At 30.5% G+C, this 21,818-nt stretch overlaps 1 protein-coding gene across 1 annotated transcript in view; it reads right to left on the reverse strand.

The window, feature by feature from the left end:
* The window catches only part of LOC145243017 (monocarboxylate transporter 9-like), a 64,236-nt gene extending 45,927 nt beyond the window's left edge, over nt 1-18,309 (reverse strand). Inside the window, exon 1 of the mRNA XM_080106133.1 lies at nt 18,218-18,309. The gene's annotated coding sequence lies outside the window, so the exon portion shown is untranslated. The remainder of the gene's footprint in view (nt 1-18,217) is intronic.
* Between the last annotated feature and the right edge of the window lie 3,509 nt (nt 18,310-21,818).

Consider the following 21,818-nt stretch of genomic DNA (forward strand, 5'->3'; position numbering starts at 1 on the left):
TCTGCTGGTTTTGCTATAATCATTTTTATTTCCTGTTAGCTCATTACAGTAAGAGGCTTTTTATCTTGTCTGGAGCGATTCCATAAAAAACAATGTTACCGGAATTTTCTCTCGGGGTTTGAAATAATCATTTTGAAACGGTTTCAGTTTTTATTATGTTTTTTTTTTAATTATTATTATTATTATTATTATTATTATTATTATTATTATTATTATTATTATTATTATTATTATTATTATCATTATTATTATCATTATTATTATCATTATCATTATTATTATTATTATTACCATTATTATTATTATTATTATTATTATTATTATCATTATTATTATTATTATTATTATCATTATTATTATCATTATTATTATTATTATTATTACCATTATTATTATTATCATCATTATTATTATTATCATTATCATTATTATTATTATTATTATTATTATTATTATTATTGCTAATAATAATAATAATAATAATAATAATAATAATAATAATAATAATAATATAAACGCATAATTCTGTTTGTCAATGCAAATTTAATGAAAATCCTCTTAGAATGAATGCAAAAATAACCAGACGGGCAACTGGCGATATTTATTACTTGAGGAAAAAAAGAGGAATTCATTTTTATTCTTTTTTGGCAAACCGGGCAGAATGTTGACATGTGTGTACTAGAAAGGACTGTCACCCCACCCACACCCTCCTTTCCCTCACCCTCTACTGACCAACGACCTGGCATTTAACTCAAGACAGGAGCCCATATAGGGACGCTTAGCACGCTCGTGACAGAAAACTCTTTTAAAGAAACCAACGAAATGTTAGTTTACGTCCTTTTTTTGTTAAAAAAAAGAAGTTAAATGTTACTTCGAATTTATATCAGAAAATAGTCTTTGTTTCGATATAAACGCATAATTCTATTTGTCAATGCAAATTTAATGAAAATCCTAGAGGATTTTCATTATGAATGCAAAATAACCAGACGGGCGACTGGCGAATTATCTAGTTAAATGTTAGTTCGAATTTATAACAGAAACGTGTTCTTTTTACCGATATAGACGTAGAAATTTGTCCTCGTCTCTGGAATTAAATATTACCACAGGAAAAATTCCCTTCCTCTTTTCCCATCCAACATTTTCAGAGTTGATGGACAAATCATAACAGAAATTAACACACGAAGAGGCATCTTCCAAGGAGACTCACTATCACCACTACTGTTCATCATAGCCATGATGCCCTTGAACAGTATCCTGAGAAAGTGCCAAGTTCTCTAATAGAGGAAAAAATGAACCAGCTGATGTACATGGACGAACTGAAACTTTTTGCAACGACCGAAAAGGAGCTAGAGACACTAATTAACACTACCAGGATCTTCAGCTAAGATATCCAAATGGAATTTGGAATAGAAAAGTGCGCACAACTAGTTATAAGAAAGGGAAAACTGGAAACGACAGAAGGCATGGAACTACCCAACCAAACAGAAATGAGGGCACTAGGGGAACAAGACAACTATAAATACTTGGGATTTCTGGAAGTGGACACCATCAGAGCAACAGAAATGAAAGAGAAAATTGGAAAGGAATACGTCAGGAGAACAAGAAAACTCCTGGAAACCAAATTATATAGTAGAAACCTAATAAAAGGTATAAATACATGGGCAGTATCACTAGTAAGATACTCTGGACCGTTTATAGGATGGACAAAAGAAGAACTGAGACAACTCGATCAGAAAACCAGGAAACTCATTTCTATGCATAATGCATAACATCCAAAGGACGATATTGACAGGCTCTACGTGAAAAGGAAAGACGGCGGGAGAGGACCGATCTCTATAGAAGACTGTGTGAAGGACACGAAAAAAGTACTAGAAAAATACATAATGCAAAACACAGTAAGGGTAATTATGGCAGTGAGACAGAAAAAAAAAACAACAAAACAGAAAACAGAGAGACAAATGAAAAACGAGAAACGAGAAGTGGGAAGAGAAACAACTCTACATAAGATTCATAAGAATGACAAAAGATGAGAATAACGAAAACACCTGGACATGGATACGAAAAGGATTTATAAACCGAGAAACTGAATCTCTAATAACTGCAGCACAAGATAACTCGATAAGAACCAATCATATCAAAGCAAGAATCGATAAAACACAAGAAAACAGCAAATGCAGACTCTGTGGACAAAGAGACGAAACGATAAACCATATAGTAAGTGAATGCAGCAAACTGGCCCAAAAGGAATACAAAAACAGGCATGACCAAGTGGGGAGAGCGGTGCACTGGGAATTGTGCAAACGACTGCATTTTGAGAGTACAGACAAATGGTACAAGCATAAACCCGCAACAGCACTCGAAAACGAGAACCACAAAATACTATGGGACATGGACATACAGACGGACAAACCCATCCAAGAAAGAAGACCAGATGTCGTAATAATTAACAAGAAAGAAAAATCCTGTCAAATCGTAGACTTTGCTGTCCCAGTTGACCACAGGGCGAGTATGAAAGAAAAGGAGAAACTAAGCAAATACACAGAGCTAGCCAGAGAGTTAAAAGGGATTTGGATGATGAAGAAAATCAGAATAGTACCGATAATAGTAGGAGCACTAGAAACAATTCCGAAAAACCTCGAAAAAAGAATGTCAGAAATTGGAATCAGAGGAATAACTGCAAAAGTACAACGACTAACGATAATGAAAACGACTGAAATATTAAGGAAAACCCTTGAATGTGGAGAATAATACAAGAAGACAATATAACGAATAAACGTTACAGGGAATGAAGAACACCGAAGCTGCATATCTACAAGTTCTACAACCCCATCATGCATTGCTCCATAGTTTCACTACCGCTCTTCCCAATAAAAAAGTGACACCAAAGAGCTGAGAAGGGTCAAGAAGGACGGAAAGACCGAGGAGAGAGCGCCAGCCAGACCTCGGTTGGACAAGTGTAAAGAGAACTGGGACTTTGGGGAGGCTTAGTGCCACTCAAATTCCAGTATAAACCAATGGCCACTGCCGGCGAGAAATCAATGGTAAGGGGCTGTTGCGATGATTCAAATTGATTTGCAAATGCTATCGAAGGAGGTGGAGAGAACTGGACGTCTGGGGAGACTTGTTGTCACTCAGCCTCCAGAGAACACCACAGGTTTCCAATCAGATCGTTTGTTGACTTGGGTGAAAGCTTCATGTGAGCCAATAATAATAACTAACATTACTCCTAGTATTATTACTTATGACGTTAATATGATCCAAACTATTACGTATATATTAAAAATTTGGTAAATTTTTACGACGTGCCCCAGCGTATTATAAACACCCCAACCTCTCTCCATGTTAAGAACGGGTTTCGAAATAAACACCCTCGAACCTCGAAAGTCGTTCTTAACATCGGGAGGTTGGGGGGAGTGTTTATTCCGAAAGCCGTTCTTAATATGGGAAGGTTGGGGCGTTTATAATACGGTGGGTGACGTCGTAAGAATTTACCGACAATTTAAACAAGAAATGAACTGTGGAGAATATTTCTTTTATTAAGTACTGTTCATAAAATTATTATACAAAGTAGCTGTATAATTCTATTTTGAAACTGTTCTGTTGGCTATATATATATATATATATATATATATATATATATATATATATATATATATATATATATATATATTCCTTTGACCATCAATTTTTTTTCTCTGGATTATTTATAGAGTCTGGACCACTTTTGGAATATCCTTGTAACGTATCCGTTTGGCATTTTATCAGGTTTCATACATACATGATTTCTCTAAAATTTTAGTATTCAAATTACGTACTAACGAGCAAAATTTATAGACTACCTATACATTTTATTCTGCTGACTATGTTTCCTCTTAGGGGACCAGCCATTCATTGAAACTCCATGGAATAACGAAAAGTCTTTAATTTCTTTGTATTCTTTGTCGAAAGATAAATCATTGTAAACTTTAATTTACAGAATATAATTGTTCTTATAATCACACATCTATCTATACACGGCTTTTCACTTATTTTACTTCAGTAAGTATTAAGAGATCAAGGGGCTCCCTCCTGGAGCTAACACTTGATTCTGTTATGATTTAAATTTATATCCGAGGGCTCTTTTAAGAATAGATGATATTCCCTTTATGGCTGCTATTTGTATTTCGTTACAGCTTGGTCTTCCAGGGATTGCTTCTAAGTATTTATGAAGATTCTTTTTTATTAACCCAGTTGCTCCTATCACAACCGGTATATACGTGTGTGTGTATTGATATTTATATTAAAACTGTCTGTATCTATATATGCTTGTTAGTGTGTATAAAAAAGCACGTATCTCTGAACGAAGAAAGTTGGAGAAAATACACACACATCTATCTATCTATCTATCTATATCTTCTATCTATATCTATATATTCTTATAATTTTGTGTGTGTGTGTGTGTGTGTGTGCGCGCATTGATATTTATATTAAACTCCTTTTTCCATTTATTTTAAAGGAAAATACAATTTTGCTATATATGGATCGTTGAATTGCATTCATCTACAAAAGATCTATTTAATTTGCATATTCTTTTTAACATTCATTTTAATTAATTCCCTATTAGTTTTTTTTTTCAGTATTTTTATGGAATTATCATCTTTAGTTAACTATTACGTGTAATTATATTCATGCAGATATTCTACATGATTTATACTTGCGAAATATTGGCGTAAAAAAGCTTAAAGTAAGCACAACACTATTTTTATATATATTTATGTATGCGTATATTCATTTGTTTAAAAAACTTTGCCTACGTCAGTTTTCGGTCTACAGACATGAACCATCATATATAGGGTAATTGAACCCATGCAAAACTTGATATTTGGGTTTTAACCGGGAAAAATCGATGCAAAACTGGGAAAATTTAAAAAAAAATGGAATTTGCCAGCTGAAGGTCGAACGACGGCATTACGAATATATGCCTGCGTGACGTAATAGCTATAGGTTTATGTTTAAATTTTAACTTTGCAATAAACATGTTGTCATCGTAGTCATTAACGTCAAAAGAAAAAGTAAATCGTAAGCTAAACGTTTTAGTTTCGATTCTCGGTGGTGGCGCACGAGTCATTTTTTTTTTTTTACTTTATAAATCATTACTCTATATTAGATCTAATCTAATATAATAGTAAATACGAAATCTGCATTAATCAAAATATCATATTTAAGCGTATTTTACAACCAGGCAATGCTGGGCGGCCTGCTAGTATATATATATATATATATATATATATATATATATATATATATATATATATATATATATATGTGTGTGTGTGTGTGTGTGTGTGTGTGTGTGTGCGCGCGTGTGTGTGTGACCATGATATTCATGGGGTGGGGTTTCATCACTATTTGTTTTTATTTATTTTATGTTTTATTTTTTACTCTGTCAAGACTTCAAAGGCATTTTTTCTTGTACTCATGCAATGATCAACATTACTTGTTTTTTTAACCAAATAAACATTTTGCATCAAATAAAAACACCTAAAACTTATCCAGCTAGGTGGAAGAGTAACTTATCTTGCTTTTGGTAAAATTTATTTGTTATTTTGACCATTTTTTTTTTTTCGAATCTCTGTGGATTCTAAAACGAACCCAATTTTTTACTTTTAGTTTTGAAAAAGAGTTAAACTTATTAAATTTTAAAATTGCATAAGGATATTTTTTCAAGTACCATCGTATGTATTAGTTATTTATCAAATGAATCGTTACATGTTTTTCCCCAAATTATTTTTTAGAGTTTTTACTCTGTAACTATATATGCTTGTTAGTGTGTATAAAAACATGTATCTCTGATCGAAGAAAGTTGGAGAAAATGTTTTTTTTAATCTCATAAACAAATCATTTTATATGCGATTTTTCCTAAGCTAGTTATAATAGCAAATATGATTTTTATTGAGTTATCGAGTATATATTCTAGTTAATCTACACTATTATTAAAATTCTAAATGTTTATTTATTTATGTGCGTGTACCTATATACCAATAATGATGGTAAGACGATGTTGGGTGTACTTGATGTTGAGTGCACTCGATTTTGTGTTTGACTCAGCGTTGTGTGTGCTAACACGGCGCAGCCGGTGTTTTCAATAAATTTAGTGAACTTTTAGCCCAGTCATTGGTTGTTTTTGTTTTACAGCATATCATCCCTTTTCAGGTTATTTAATGCTGAATCCAAAGATTTTGAAGGAATTTTTTTAATAGAATATATTTGTTGTTTTCAAGTCGGTTTCTATTTAACCCATAGTTGGGACCCTAACAGGTACTACCACTCCGGGTCAGAGTGGACCTGGAGCAATGACAATTAAAGGGTAGCTTTACACTCCCCAAAGCCCGCAAGCTGGGGCCTCACCACTGGATATAGTTTGAGGTCATATCCAGGACCATTTAGCCCAGTCGTAGGTTTATGATTATATCGTAGCTATCATTTTACAGTCTTTTCTCCGTTTTTAAAGAGTTTAACTCATGATTTACTTTTAAATTATTTCTTTATGTATGTGAAATTCAGTTTCACACTAACGACATACAATGATTTTTTGTTCGTTTTAATTTAAAAAAATATTTATCATTTGATTTTAAGTTGATTGTTTAACAATTGTTTATAGTTCCTAAATTCATATTACATGTTTTTGCAACATTTGTCTTCTGCTTCAAACATACGTGATTTTACGTGCATACATTTTAAAAAAATATACTGAATTAAATTCAGTTTTACTATAAATCGAATCCTTCCTTTTTCTTTTGTTTTTGAATGTAACTTATAAGTAAATAATGAGCACATTTTAGTCTTTAAAATTCATGAAAAAAAAACAAAAGGTTTGGGTTAGGGTTAGGGTTAGGTTTAATTACTTTTAACGCATAAACATACTTTTCCGTTTTTAATTTTTTAAAATTAATATTGAATAAGTTTCATTTAAATTATCGTGTTCCTTATTTTTCTCTTTATTGAATTCAATATGTAAGTTTTCCAATGTTTTTTGTAAACAGTTTTGATTCATTATCGTCAGTCTAATTGTTCGACAGATCTTGCTTATAAGGATCTCAATGATGACAGCTTATGGGCCCTATACAGGTAAAAATTACGAAAGTTGCGATATTAGTCACCTTATATATTTTACAATATGTATTCAAAAAGTTATTATGTATTAACATCACATGTACAAAGGTACGAATACGGGTATAACTGACTAGCGCTCAGCTAAGCAGTGAAGTACTGTCGCTCCTTCACACCGGTGTAGACATTACTGGCACTATATATATAGTAAGAACAGGTTTAATTTTCCTTATGCATAGAAAGGCCGGTATAACAGTTATTATGTTGTTTTGTGGGCTAGATTCTCTCATCTTAGGATTAAATAGATGTTAAGCCTCTCCAATCTTTTGCAATATGTTTTAAGGAGTTATTCCATTGTTTTCAAGGAAGTAAAATAATGTTTTTCTTAGTTTAGCGAGCTAGGTTTTCACAGTTTTAGTTTTAAATTATGTTTAAGCCCCCACCGCAATATTTTACAATACATATAATCTTTACTCGGTCGGTAAAAGTGCAGTATAGTTAACAGTAGAAAAATCGTTTAAAATTGACTTAAAACAAACGCAATAATATTTAATTATCTGCCTATCTGTATACTCTTAAGGTGTTGAAACTCTTGCCTGCAAATTCACCCTTGTCCGTTCGTCCGTTCGTCTGTCACACTTTTCTCAATAACTACGCCTTGGAATTTTTTGAAAATTTGCATAAACATTAAACATGATATGAGTAAAAAAAAAGTAACAGAACGGATTTACCGGGAAAACTCTAGTTGCCCCCTTTCGGGTTTAAATAGCTAAAATTGACGCTTTTGTACTAATTAAAAAAACTGAATTTTTAAAAACTTTCTGAAAAGTTTTTACTAAGTGATTTCTATACAATTTTGTTATAAACTGGCGTGTCTCAAGGATCCATCCTGAGCTCAATTTTTTTCCTTACCTTCGTCAATGATCTCTGAAATCACATTTTAAGTTCATTCGTCGACATATACGCAGACGACATTACCATCGATGGCAACATTTCGAGACCGGCAATGACTTAGATCTCTCCGAATCTCTCTTCCGACCTTGAGCACGTGGTGAAATTGGACAAAAAGTGGCTGATTAATTTTAACGCATCAAAAACCAAACTTCTATCTTTTCACCATAAACGCTCTGGTCTCTACTTGACCTCAAGTGATATGAATTGCTTTCGTCTCAAAGAAGCGCCATGCTTCCTGACCTGAAATGGAAGTCTTACATCAAATCTGTCGCCAAGGTCGCTGGAAAAATGGTTGAGTCATTCTACCGCTCCAAGGGGTATTCTACTCTCGATGCAGTCCTCTATCTGTATAAGAACCAGATCCTAAGATGGAATACTGTTGCCACATCTGGGTAGGAGCTGCTCGAATCTTGACAGAGATCAAACATGGCTTCGTAACCTAGTAGATGATGCATTTTCCCACTCTCTGCAACTCCTTTCCCACAGAAGAGACGTTGCGAGCCTGTCTCTGGTCTGTCGTTATTTTGATAGGAAGTGCTCGTTTGAGCTTCAATCTATGGTCTCTTGCGAACATTAAAAAAAAAACACTGATCTAGCTACAATTATTATCAACAATTTCCCGCATTCCTTATCTGTGCCTAAATCTAAGCGCAAATTTCATGAACAAAGTTACTTTCCTAGAACTGCGCGCCTGTGGAATTCTGTTCCGCTGGCCTGCTTTCCAGCTGATTACAACACAGTCGTCTTCAAAACCAATGTAAACCAGTATTTGTTCAACCTCAACAAAATTCTACCTAATCTTCACCACTAACGACCACCACGCTGTTATCTCTTTATAGTCATTAAACTTTATACTCGAGTTGCCTTTAGACCTTGATAAGTGGTGACTCCCTTGGAAAAACACTATGTTATTGCGAATGTTATTGTAGACATAAACGTCGAAATAAATCTAGACTGGAAAACATAGTTGCCTTACTGAAAAACAAGCTGAAAAAGAGTTTGTTTTCTATTCAAAAGAGTTTATAACTTGAGTTTTCTTCCTTCCTCAGCTAGCCTTTTTCAGTCGAGTTTTATTTCGGCGTTTCATATGTGCAATGAAACTTAATATAACTTGCTGTTCAAGTTTTTTTTTTTGTAAATATTTAAATATTAATTTAGTTGTCAGACGTCCAGTGTCATAAAAAGAAAACCATCGTCATCACAAACATTAATTAATGAGAAACGAATACCTCCCTTTATAGTTGCTCTTTATCAGTTAAAAACCATTAGATTTCATCTCCAAACATTTTCAAAACAGAAAAAGAACATGAATGTCCGTTTATGGTTTCAAATTGGCTGTTTTTAAAAAAATAATTTTTGAAAAGTCATGTTGAGAAGAGACTGTAAGTTTTTTTATTTAATTAATTCCATTATTAGTTTTTTTTTAATTAATCCCATTATTAGTTTTTTTAAATTTTCTTATGGGATGATCAACTTTCGTATACTATTACGTATACTGTTATATATTCATTTAGTTATTCTATATGATGTATACTTGCGTAATATTTTCCTAAAATATTTATTGTAAAAACGAAATTCTTTCAACATATATTAATGTATGCGCATATATATTTGCTTAAAAAATTCGTTTATCAAACTCCTCTGATAGTTTTTGGTCTACAGACATGAAAACAAAATATAAATTGACATCTGTTTCTTTATAATTTATATTAAAAATTATTCAGAAAAAATTCCCCAATGTGTTGTGTGTTGAATTTTCATTGAAAAAAAATCTAATTTTTTAAAATTAATTCATTAATTTTAATTCCTTAATCTTAATTAATCTTAATTTTAATTCATTAATTTTAATTCATTAATTTTAATTAATCTTAATTTTAATTCATTAATTTTAATTCATTAATTTTAATTTTAAATTATTTCATTAATTTTTATTCCGTAAAAGTTAAAAAGAATTTACTAAAAAATTGTTTTAAATTCGTAGTTATTTGTTTTATTTTATTTTTTATTCATTTTATTTATAATGTGTTTTAAAATTTTTTTAACTACCGTGGAATTTCCACGGGTTCCACTAGTAAAGATTAATAGTCTACACAGGAACTACAAAACTCAACAAAATGTTGTGTCGAAGCTAAGTTCACTTGCCATGACTACTATTCCGTAATTAATGAAGCTTCAAGTATACTATATAAAAACAGATTATACATTTACTCACTAAATATTTAATGAATTCTTTTGGAACAGTCATATTACTACTCTTCGTGTTTTTTTTTCTGATTCATTTGAGATATTATTTATATATTTTGATTTAACTATCAATCTTTTAGAAAAAATACTTTTTGCAATTTTTGTTCCTGCGATTTTTCCGCGCACGTTAAAGATAGCGACGTCAAAATACAATAAAAGTAATAATTATATATACAATACCAGGCAAACGATAAGGTCTTGTTGTGTACTGGTTATCACGTCTGCTTAACACACAAAGAATCGCGTGTTCGAAATTCATCGGGGTCTAGGAAGATTAAATTTTGTTTTCTGTTCAGTTTCCAAACGCTCGTTTTTATATACATACATGAAATAATCGCAATAAAATACAAAAAATATCTTTAAGTTCTAGAATATGCTGATTTTCACGAAAAACACTCATCTTTCTGAAACCACTATCAATAATTTCCCCCACTCTATATCTCTGCCAAAACCTAAACGAAGATTCTATAAACAAAGCTTCTTTCTTAGAAATGCACACATGTGGAACTCTGTTCTTTTTTCTGCTTTCCAACTAACTACAATATGGTTGTCTTCAAGTCCAACGTGAACAAATTCTTGAGTAATCCAATATACCAAATTTCCACTACTAATGATGACTACATGTTCCTTTTGACCACCGCACACTCATTAACCCTTATCCTCGAGTGGCCTCAGAGCCTTGATAAGTGATGACTCCTTTGTAAAAAAAATATTTGATATAGGCATTACTCATTTGAATCAAGTCGATTATTCAGTTACAATACTTTTATATACAATATCAGACAGTCGTTAAGATTCCGTGGTGTAGTGGTTGCCACGTAATGCTTAACACGCAAGAGGTCGCGAATTTGAAACTCGCCGGAACCTAAAAAGATTAGATGTCGTTTTTATATTCAGTCTCGCAACGCTCTTGTTTCAAAATACTTTGGACCTGAAATTGATGAATGAAAGAAATGCTTGTTTTGCAAACAGCATTGTTCAGATAATTTACCACTTTCCTTTGGTGCCTGGCACCATTAAAAGCATCCCAAACATTGATTTGCCAATTCAGCGATTGAAAAGATTGCTTTTCAGGGAAAAGCTATCTTTTACAGTGTTACTGACCTATGAGAATTGATTCGAGGCGACCAACAAGATACCATTGCATTTTGGGAATGTTTGATAAACAATTGCCCCCACAGTGCCAAACAATTATTCAATTTTGAAGAAAGTAAAACACTGAAATATGTAAAAATACATGTTATGTTTCACGGAAAAAATACACGTTATGTTACACGAAATGCACTGACAAAGACAACACGATAGTGAATTCAATGTCATCTTTAAAGCTGGCTGTGGATTCCAAACTGTGCCGATCGATAAAAATTCACTGAGAATGGCTACTGTACTCCACCATACTGATTGTCGTCAGCAATTCAAAAGGTTGCTCAAAACTGACTCTTCTGTGCTCAAACATTATAACGAATGTCAACAAAATACTACGTACTTGGAAAAAAGTTGCTAGAACTTTTCCGACTGAAATGAAATATTTGTGTGTTCAAATAGATTTTTATTTGAAAATTATACTCCTTGGCAAATTAATACTGAAATCAAGAATTTCTGTGCAAAAATAAGAATTAGGCACAGACTACAAATTAAAAGCAGCTATTATGCACACTTTAAATGGAGGCATTCTAGTTGAGTAGAAATAAAATAGTTCTTATTTAAATTCTAGTATCTTCCTTTTGAATGTTTAATATTAATAAATATTTTTCGGTAAAATAATTTTCTGGTTAAGCATTTTGTTGAACATTTTTCTGTTGAGGCAGAAATCTTTTTCCAAGAAAATTAATAAAATTAGTGTATAAGCCATAATATATATATATATATATATATATATATATATATATATATATATATATATATATATATATATATATAACTCTAGTTGAATATTTTCCATTATTCCCATATTTTTATTTTACATATGCATTTATATGTCGCTGCGAATTCATGTATATGTTTCGGTCAGTGACTTATAAGAAACTAGGAACCTTTTCAGGCGATATTTCTTATACAAAAGTGGAGTCCGTACGTAATGAAAAGTTTAGAGGAGTTTCCGGCGCAAAATAATGAGCAGGTCATATCATGCGATATTCAGAAATAAGCGAGCTAAGAGCATTTAATATATTTTAAAAGGAAGAAGACAAATAAAACTGGGGAAGAATATAAAGTATATATCAAAATAGAAAGGAAAAAAGACGAACGGAAGAAAGAGATAGGAATAAAAGAAAAAAAAACAAATAATACAAATAATGATAATAGAATAAATTATAATAAAATATGATATAAATAAAACATAATAAATAACAATAAAATAAAAAATAAAATAAATAAATGTAATTTGTAGAAGCCAGTACAATGAAGAAGTAACGGAAAGAACAAACTGAAGCAGATGAAGAATAGTTCAATTAATACAACTACAAATACATATGTATATATTTATATATTTTTATACACACATTTTGTTTATATTTTCATTGCGATTGCATACGTCAGACGGTTTGATGGAATATCCGTATTCTATAATATTTCGAGATCTACCTGGAAATATTACAGAATATGGATATTCCATAAGACCGTCTGACACAGGTAATCACAATGAACATATAAATAAATTGTATGTATTAAATATCTCTTGGTCAGATATGTGTTCGTCTTTAATTCAAACGCACCCATGTAAACATTAACAGCCTTGCAGAAAATAATGTATTATTAAATATTTCATTTTATTCTCTGTTTCTGTCTCTGTCTGTCTGTGTGTCTCTCTCTCTCTCTCTCTCTCTCTCTCTCTCTCTATATATATATATATATATATATATATATATATATATATATGAAAAAATGATTAATAAAACATGTTAAAAGACATCTTGAAAAAGAGTTAAAAACATATTTAATTTTAAAAAAGGAAACACAAGACGCCCCATTTCATAAACTTAGCCATTTATTTGTTCTGATCAGTTTTCTTAATTTAATTCTGGGACTTTCACGTGCATATCTAAGCTGACCTAATTAATAACGCTAATTTTCGCCCTTCTTGTCTGGGTCAGTTTGACCTTGCTTTTCAAATTTAAACCTTCACCGCTTTTCGGGTTTTTTTTTTTTTTTTTTTTTTTTAAACCTTAATTTTTTTTTTATTCATCCAGCCTTGTGACAGACGTGTTTTTAAATATTCTCTCCAGTGCTTTTCTTTTAATGATTTGGAATTCATTCTATTTGCGCTTTTTTTCCAAGGAACTCTGCCTTTTGGATTATTTTGGACCATTTGGAATTTACCCATTGGATTGAAATTTTAAATTCGACCGTTTTGGATTTTACCATTTTTGGATTTTTACCCTTCACCGGACTATCCATTCATGTGAAATCTTTTTATCATTTTTCTTTTGCCTCCTGTTCCCCTTACCTCACCCTTTTTTTAACCAAGTAAGATCTGTGACTTACTTGTAGTTTCATTAAATACTTTTATATGCAAAATCCGATCCTGCATTTTGTTAATTCCTGCCCTCTGATGAGAAGGAGAGTATTTCTTCGAAACTCCGCGGATTAAGGACTATCCACTTATCTTGTGTTTCCTTTTTAAAATTAAATATGTTTTTAACTCTTTTTCAAGATGTCTTTTAACATGTTTTATTAATCATTTTTTCATATTATAAGCTCTATTTCCTTTTCGGTTTTATTGAGCTTTTACATCTGGCTGAGTTTATTTTACTTGTAAATATTAACTCTTTAATATTTATAATATATTTTAAGTTTACCATTTTGATTACCTTGGTAAACTTATTTTAATTTTTATTATATATATATATATATATATATATATATATATATATATATATATATATATATATCACATAAATTAATATACAAAAGTATAAATTTATGCGTAAACTTTAAGTATTTATTCAACAGTACTCAATACGTAGGTAGAGCTAGGTAGTAAGTTATAAAATATATATGGCAATTAAGCTACACAGAATATTCCACATTTAATCCACGCTAGGATTCATCAGGCTTATGCGAGGATTTAGTGGTTGTCTCGCATTTTTATATACGCACATTCTATTGTGTTTTTTCAGTTTGCTTTTTTTGCAAATAAAAAAGAAATACACGTAAATTGCCATATGCTGTAAAATGATTTGCAGTTAACGAAAAAAATTAAGAAACTTACGTGCGAAAGTTGAACATGCTAACCACGTCATGTGTTCCTATTTACAATGCCTCCCCCCGGGACAGAGTTAGACACCAGGGTCATTTTTTAATGTGGAGAGAAGGAACAAAAAAATAAAAATTGTCTCAGTCGTGAAGGATTTCTTCTCCACTAACAAAGAACAAGAAATTAAAGTGTAGCATCTGAAGAACAGATGCTACACTTTAATCTTGATCCAAACACACATTTTGATTATATTTTCATTGTGATTACATGCGTCAGACGGTCTGATGGAATATCCGTATTCTATAATATTTCGAGATCTACCTGGAAATATTATAGAATATGAATATTCCATAAGACCGTCTGACACAGGTAATCACAATGAAAATATAAATAAAATATATGTATCAAATATCTCTTCGTCAGATATGTGTTCGACTTTAATTCAAACGCACCCATGTAAACATTAACAGTCTCGCAGAAAATAATGACCTGAAATCTATTATTTAAATATTTAATTTATATATATATATATATATATATATATATATATATATATATATATATATATATATATATAGGCAGCATTTTCTTATTTAGACAAATATTATTCTCCAATCTCCAAGTAGTCCTTTTTGTGTTCTTCTCGAAATTGTATATGTTGGATCCATAATCGCAAGCGCTTTCGGCAGAAGTACTTCTATCATCCTCAGGCATATTGTAGAAATAAATGTAGAAATTGGTTTTAAATTCACGTATATATACATTTTTCTTAGCTTGTTACAAGTTAGGTGAGCGCTCTAAACAATAAATTTTAAGGGGTCATAACAATAAATTTTAAGGGGTCATAATAGGGGTCAAAGTTTAAAAAAAATGACCGTTTTTTTTTTGCTCAACATACACCTCAAAACACCCGCGCTACGCCGGGCACCCATGCTAGTATATATATATATATATATATATATATATATATATATATATATATATATATATATATATATATATATATATATATATTAGTTTTGGACTGTTATAAATTTAAAATCGTTTATTTAATTATTTTATTTTAATTATTTATTTCTTATATATATGCATGTGTGTATTTATAAATGATTTGTATGTAAAATATAATTATTGCTGATATTTTTTTTAATTTTGCTATTTCTGCATCAAATAATCAAATAATAATAAAATCACTACTAATAAAAAATTACTTACTTTATGTACTTAAAATATCAAAATCATAAAACTACTAGATTGAAAATTTTACAAAACAAAACGAACTAAAAGACAAAAAACAAACATAACATTTGTGTGAGTAGAAAAATGGCAGTTTGCGCTTAAGTCTGACAGTAACTATGATACATCTTTTACGGTAAGTTATCTCGGTTGCACATATAGGCCAACGATAACGGCCAATCAACACGTAGATTTTTATTAAATAAATTAGCAACTTAAAAAATCGAAAAAAAAATTGAATTTCCACTGTGATATACTGTTTAAAAATAAATAACCCAAATAAACATAATGAAATATATATGACTGCAATATATTTTATAGCCGTAATAAAATAATAAAAATAAAATGATAATGATAAGATAAAAGTATAAAAGTTGAATAATAATAGTAAATAATAATAATAATCATCAATACTAATAATTAATAATAATTAATAATAATATAATAATAATTAATAATATTTAATCGCCATAATAATAATTAATAATAATTAATAATTAATAATAATAATATTAAATAGCCATAATAATAATTAATAATAATAATTAATAATAATAATTAATAATAATAATAATAATTAATATAATAATAATTAATAATAATCATAATAATAATTAATTATAATAATTAATAATAATTAATAATAATAGTAAATAATAATAATAATTAATAATAATAAATAATTATAATAGTAAATAATCATAATAATAATCATAATACTAATTAATAATAATAGTAATACTTAATAATTAATAATAATATTTAATAATAATAATACTTAATAATAATTAATAATAATAATAATAATAATAATAATAATAATAATCTTGAATGTGGAAACTAACACACAGGAGCAACAAGCACAGGCCAGATAAACTGCTGCAAAGGCAAACCATGAAACACTACATGGAACCAAGAACATTGAAACGGCATATCTATAAGTTCACTAACCCAACCCTACCACCGTTGACACATTACTACCAACCCCCAAAAGAGCGAGATCAAATAACCAAGTAGTCAAGGAGGAAGGAAAAACTGATGAACTGGCCAGACCTCAGCCGAATAAGTGCGAAGAGAACTGGGACCTTGGGGAGGCTTATTGCCACTCAAATTCCAGCAAAGACCAATAGTTGCTGCCAACGAGAAATAAATGGCAAGCAGCTGTTGTGATAATTCAAATTTATTTGCAAATGTTTTAGTAATTTATAATTGCCTTTTGTTAAATAAATTATCAGTGCTCTTATCATTTTGACCAGGAGAAAATGTTTTTTTTTTTTAAATATAATTATTAGATCAGGGTTAAGGTTTCGAATGGAGCAGATTTCATTTTTTCCATCATATTTTCCCTTTTTGCAATGGTTTAAACCATTTGTTTGATTAAAAATTCGATATTATGCGTAAACGCTTACTTTCTTAAGTGGTCTTATGATTTTGACCAGGACTGCATATATATATATATATATATATATATATATATATATATATATATATATATATATATATGTATATGTATATATATATGTATATATATATGTATATGTATATATATATGTATATATATATATGTATATATATATGTATATATATATACATACATATATATACATATATATATACAGATATATATACATACATATATATACATATATATACATACATATATATATATACATATATATACATACATATATATACATATATATATACATATATATATAAACATATATATATATATAAACATATATATATACATATATATATACATATATATATATAGTAAATAAACAAGAATGTAAATATATATATATATATATATATATATATATATATATATATATATATATATATATATATATATATATATATAGTACTGATAATAGTATGGGGTGATAAGTAGTAAAATGGATTAATCCTTATCTTATAAATACAACACGGGCAAATAAAAAAAATACATCTACTTCGAATTTTGAAACAGACGAATCTCACAGGCAAAGAAGACATGTTTTTATAACATGAATAGGTTAGCCAGATTATCAGGAGTAGGTAACTAGATCAAATATCTGGAACATTTTTTGTTCTTGTGATTAAGGGAGGTGATGTTTGATCAACACTGCTGGGGAGCCATAATTTAATATACTGTTTTTAAATCCCCGAAATAGTGTTTCATGGTAAACAACTGATGATCCCTTAAATTAAGATTAGGACTATTGTGAATTCGAGAGAGCAAGTTGATGCATTGAGTACAGGTGATTAAATGACTTACTGACTAAATAGGAAATTCAGAGTAAAATCAATGCACCCGTCAAGCTGATTGGTCAATGTGTTGCTAAATTAACTAACAATGACATTTATTTGTGACTGCTGTAATGATAAATAACGAAAAAGCGTCAATTCTAGTTGCAAATTTGTGGAAAATTTTAAAAGAGATTTTTTGTTTAAATATTAAACAACAAAACTTATAGATCGAATCATTACAAAATATATGAAACAAATACTTACTTGACAATAAAATCAAGGTGTATCCTTCTGCAATACTTGATATGAACTGATTAATTTACGAATGATAGCGTGTGTGCCAAAGATAAACAGTCGTCATTACGCAAATGATACGACTGTAAACATTCTTGCGATAATCGAACTCAACCTATAGATTCACGGATGGTTTGTTTATGATATAAATAATCAAGTAAAATTATATATGGATGAGAGGGGGCGACTAATCATGAAGCAAATAATAAAACCGTCAATTTATCAAACCGTTAATTTCCTTATCCGTTTGGCAGATTGCGAGGGAAAGCAAGTCTCACGTCTCAACTTTTGGTCCACTGACTTAGTCGGATTTGGACCTTAGAATTCCGTCCGTCCCCAAAATTCCCAATAACTACTATTACGAATTTCATTATTATTAATGCAAATAGATAATAATAACAACACATTCGTGAGTTCGTAATAGAAATAATAATAATAATAATAATAACAATAATAATAAAAATAATAATAATAAAAAAAAAAAATAATAATAATAATAATAATAAGACATTCATGAAATGCAATGAACATTAAAACACGTAGGCCCTGGGTTCAGTACACCTCACTGAAATAAAAATATGGGGAGATTCTTTCAAAACCAGAAATATACAGTAGACGACAAACAGCGTATGAAAATAACGGAAAACACGACACACAGGGGTAATATTTTCGAAATTAAATTTTATTATAAACCAATGACTAACTATAGTAGGGGAGGAATAATGATAATTAAGTGAAAATAAAAAAAAAATTATAAAGACGGGGAGGGGTATTTTTGTCTACTATTCGAAGATGCCAATGAGAAATATATCAAAACAAAAAATGTATCTTTAGTGCAAACAAATGATGGCAAAATGAATTCAATGTCTTAATATACGAGAGAGAAAAATTCACGGAGATGACATACTGAGTTTCTTCCTTTTTTTTATCTTTTCTTTCTTTTTTTCCAAGCGGTTCGTCAAAATGTCTTTAATATCCGTCCCTCCAGATTAAAACGCACGTGTGTAAAGTTCACCGTTTATCGCCGTCAACGTCACATCCTTTCGCCGTTGGCATGGAGTTTCTCCCAGGCGTTATCTCCTTTCGCTGTTGACGGGGGGGGGTCGATACTTCCTATCTCGACGACATCGCTGCCTCTGTCGCTGGGGTTGACCTTTCGCACATCCGTTTGGCAGCACGGCCAGCGGCGACTGTTTTACCCAAAAGGGCCTTCTCTTTTTTTTTCTTTGTCTCTCTCTCTCTCTCTCACTCTCTCTCTCTCTCCCTCTTCTCAGTATCTTTTTTAGACCCTTTCTTTCCTTTATTCTTCGTTGACTAGCAAATGACCCGGTCATCTCGCTAGCTTGCGTGTCAAAAGGCTTTTCTCACCTCTCTCTCCTTCTTTCCTATACTCACTTCCTCTTTCTCTCTCTTTTAAGGTTTAGCCTTTCCCTCTTTTTTCCTATACTTTCTCTCTCTCTCTCTCTCTCTCTCTCTCTCTCTCTTGAAACCGGTGATAATATAAAATAAAATAACAAAAAACGATACATTTCTCGTTGGCCCGAAATTAAATATTTCGATTTTTAATAATTACGTAATCCAAGTCATGAAATTTTGCATAAAGTTACAATCACCCAAGGGAGGAAATGTAAGATTCTCGGATTTTTTATAAAAATTCTGGTTGCGTACCCAGAGAGTCAGAATGGCCAAAAATAGCACTTTTCAGGACATAGAATCTTTTCCGACAATTAGATTTTGCTAAAAATTTACTCAAAAGCAAGACCAAATTGATATACATCTGAAAACGCAATATTTGACCCTGGGGAAATTCTAGATGCGTCTCCACGGGGTAAAAATGGTCAAAATGGTCAATATTAGCACTTTTCGGGACATAGAATCTTTTTCGATTTAGATTTTGCTGAAGATTTACTCAAAAGCAAGACCAAATGGGGGTTTTTCGCAGTAATTTTTATTTTTCTCCTAAAATTCATACGTGTCTAAATAAGGGGTTTAAAGAGTACCGAATTAAAAAAAAAATTAAGGCATCGTTTGTCAGTGTAATTTGGCTGTTTGAGCACATTGTTTTACATCAGGTCAGGGGTTTAAATGGTCAAAATAGGTAACAGTTCTACAGCTGATTTGGCTAAAACTAAAAGGGAAGTAACCCTTGTAGACTCTTTACAAATATTGATTATATATTTGTAGAATGGACTTTAATATATGCGTTTGGTTTACAATATAAGGTTACACATTAGTAAGCGGGCAACTCATTTTTAAAGAGCCTTCTATACATGAAGATCCGACCTTTACCCAACATGTATTTGTGGATTTATTTATACATACGCACACACACACACACACACACACACACACACACACACACACACACACACACACACACACATATATATATATATATGGGGGGTGTATAAATATATTTATTTATGCAAATGCACACATATATTATTCCCTTATTTAAAATGATGAGCCGTTCCATATAAGTTAACAAATTTACCGAATCTCCATTACTAACGGTTACTATATTGTTCAATTTCTACTGTACACTCTTTAACCTTTATCCTCGAGTAGACTCTTGGCCTTGATAAGTGGTGATGCCTATGTAAAAGAATGTGATTTCTATACTTTTATTTAAAGTTACTTAAGTTATTCCTTTGTATTTATGTATTTATTGTATTTGTCTGTTCTCGTATTATTTCCCTCTATAACATTGCATTTAAAACTATGTTAGAGATTAAATACTGAGTTGGCACTCATTAACATGTTTACGATTATATTGTGGTCTAAATTAGGGATTTGATACTTCAATATTTTTAGTTCTATTTATTGTAGTATCATTGGAAGCAATAATTATTTTAGATAAGATGAAACGTGTTTAGAAAGATCATTTAAAAGTGTTTTTATTGTTTATATTCCCTAATGAATATGTATAGCTTTTAAGCAATATAATATATATATATATTCACATATGCGTGATACTTTATTTAAAAACTATACATCACAGTGTATGTTGGGATACTCGGGTGTCTTATATCTGGTCAGACACGATTTAGAATAAAATGCGACAGATTCATCAGTCTCTTTTTGTTATACAAGTTTCTGATTGATTGCTAATTGCCTCAGCTGCTATTCTATGACGAACTAAGAAGGCAAACCGAAGAAAAAGTCCAATAATTGCTTTAAAAACTGAAGGCAATCAAAAAACTGAAAATAATTTTTCACATTTCGTCGCGTAGCAACGATGATAGAACAACGGGCCGTGAAATTTCTATTGTGAGTAAATTAACAGCGTAAATTTCTTAATTTTTTTTTCGTTAAATCATTTTATAGCACATGAAAATTTACGTGTATTTCTTTTTTTTTATTTGCAAAAAAAGCAAACTGAAAAAAACACAATAGAATGTGCGTATATAAAAATGCGAGACAACCACTAAATCCTCGCATAAGCCTGATGAATCCTAGCGTGGATTAAATGCGGAATATTCTGTGTAGCTTAATTGCCATATATATTTAATAACTTACTACCTAGCTCTACCTACGTATTGAGTAATGTTGAATAAATACTTAAAGTTTA

Source organism: Euprymna scolopes, chromosome 21 (assembly GCF_053919585.1).
Source record: "Euprymna scolopes isolate OS-2025 chromosome 21, ASM5391958v1, whole genome shotgun sequence".
Taxonomy (NCBI): domain Eukaryota; kingdom Metazoa; phylum Mollusca; class Cephalopoda; order Sepiida; family Sepiolidae; genus Euprymna; species Euprymna scolopes.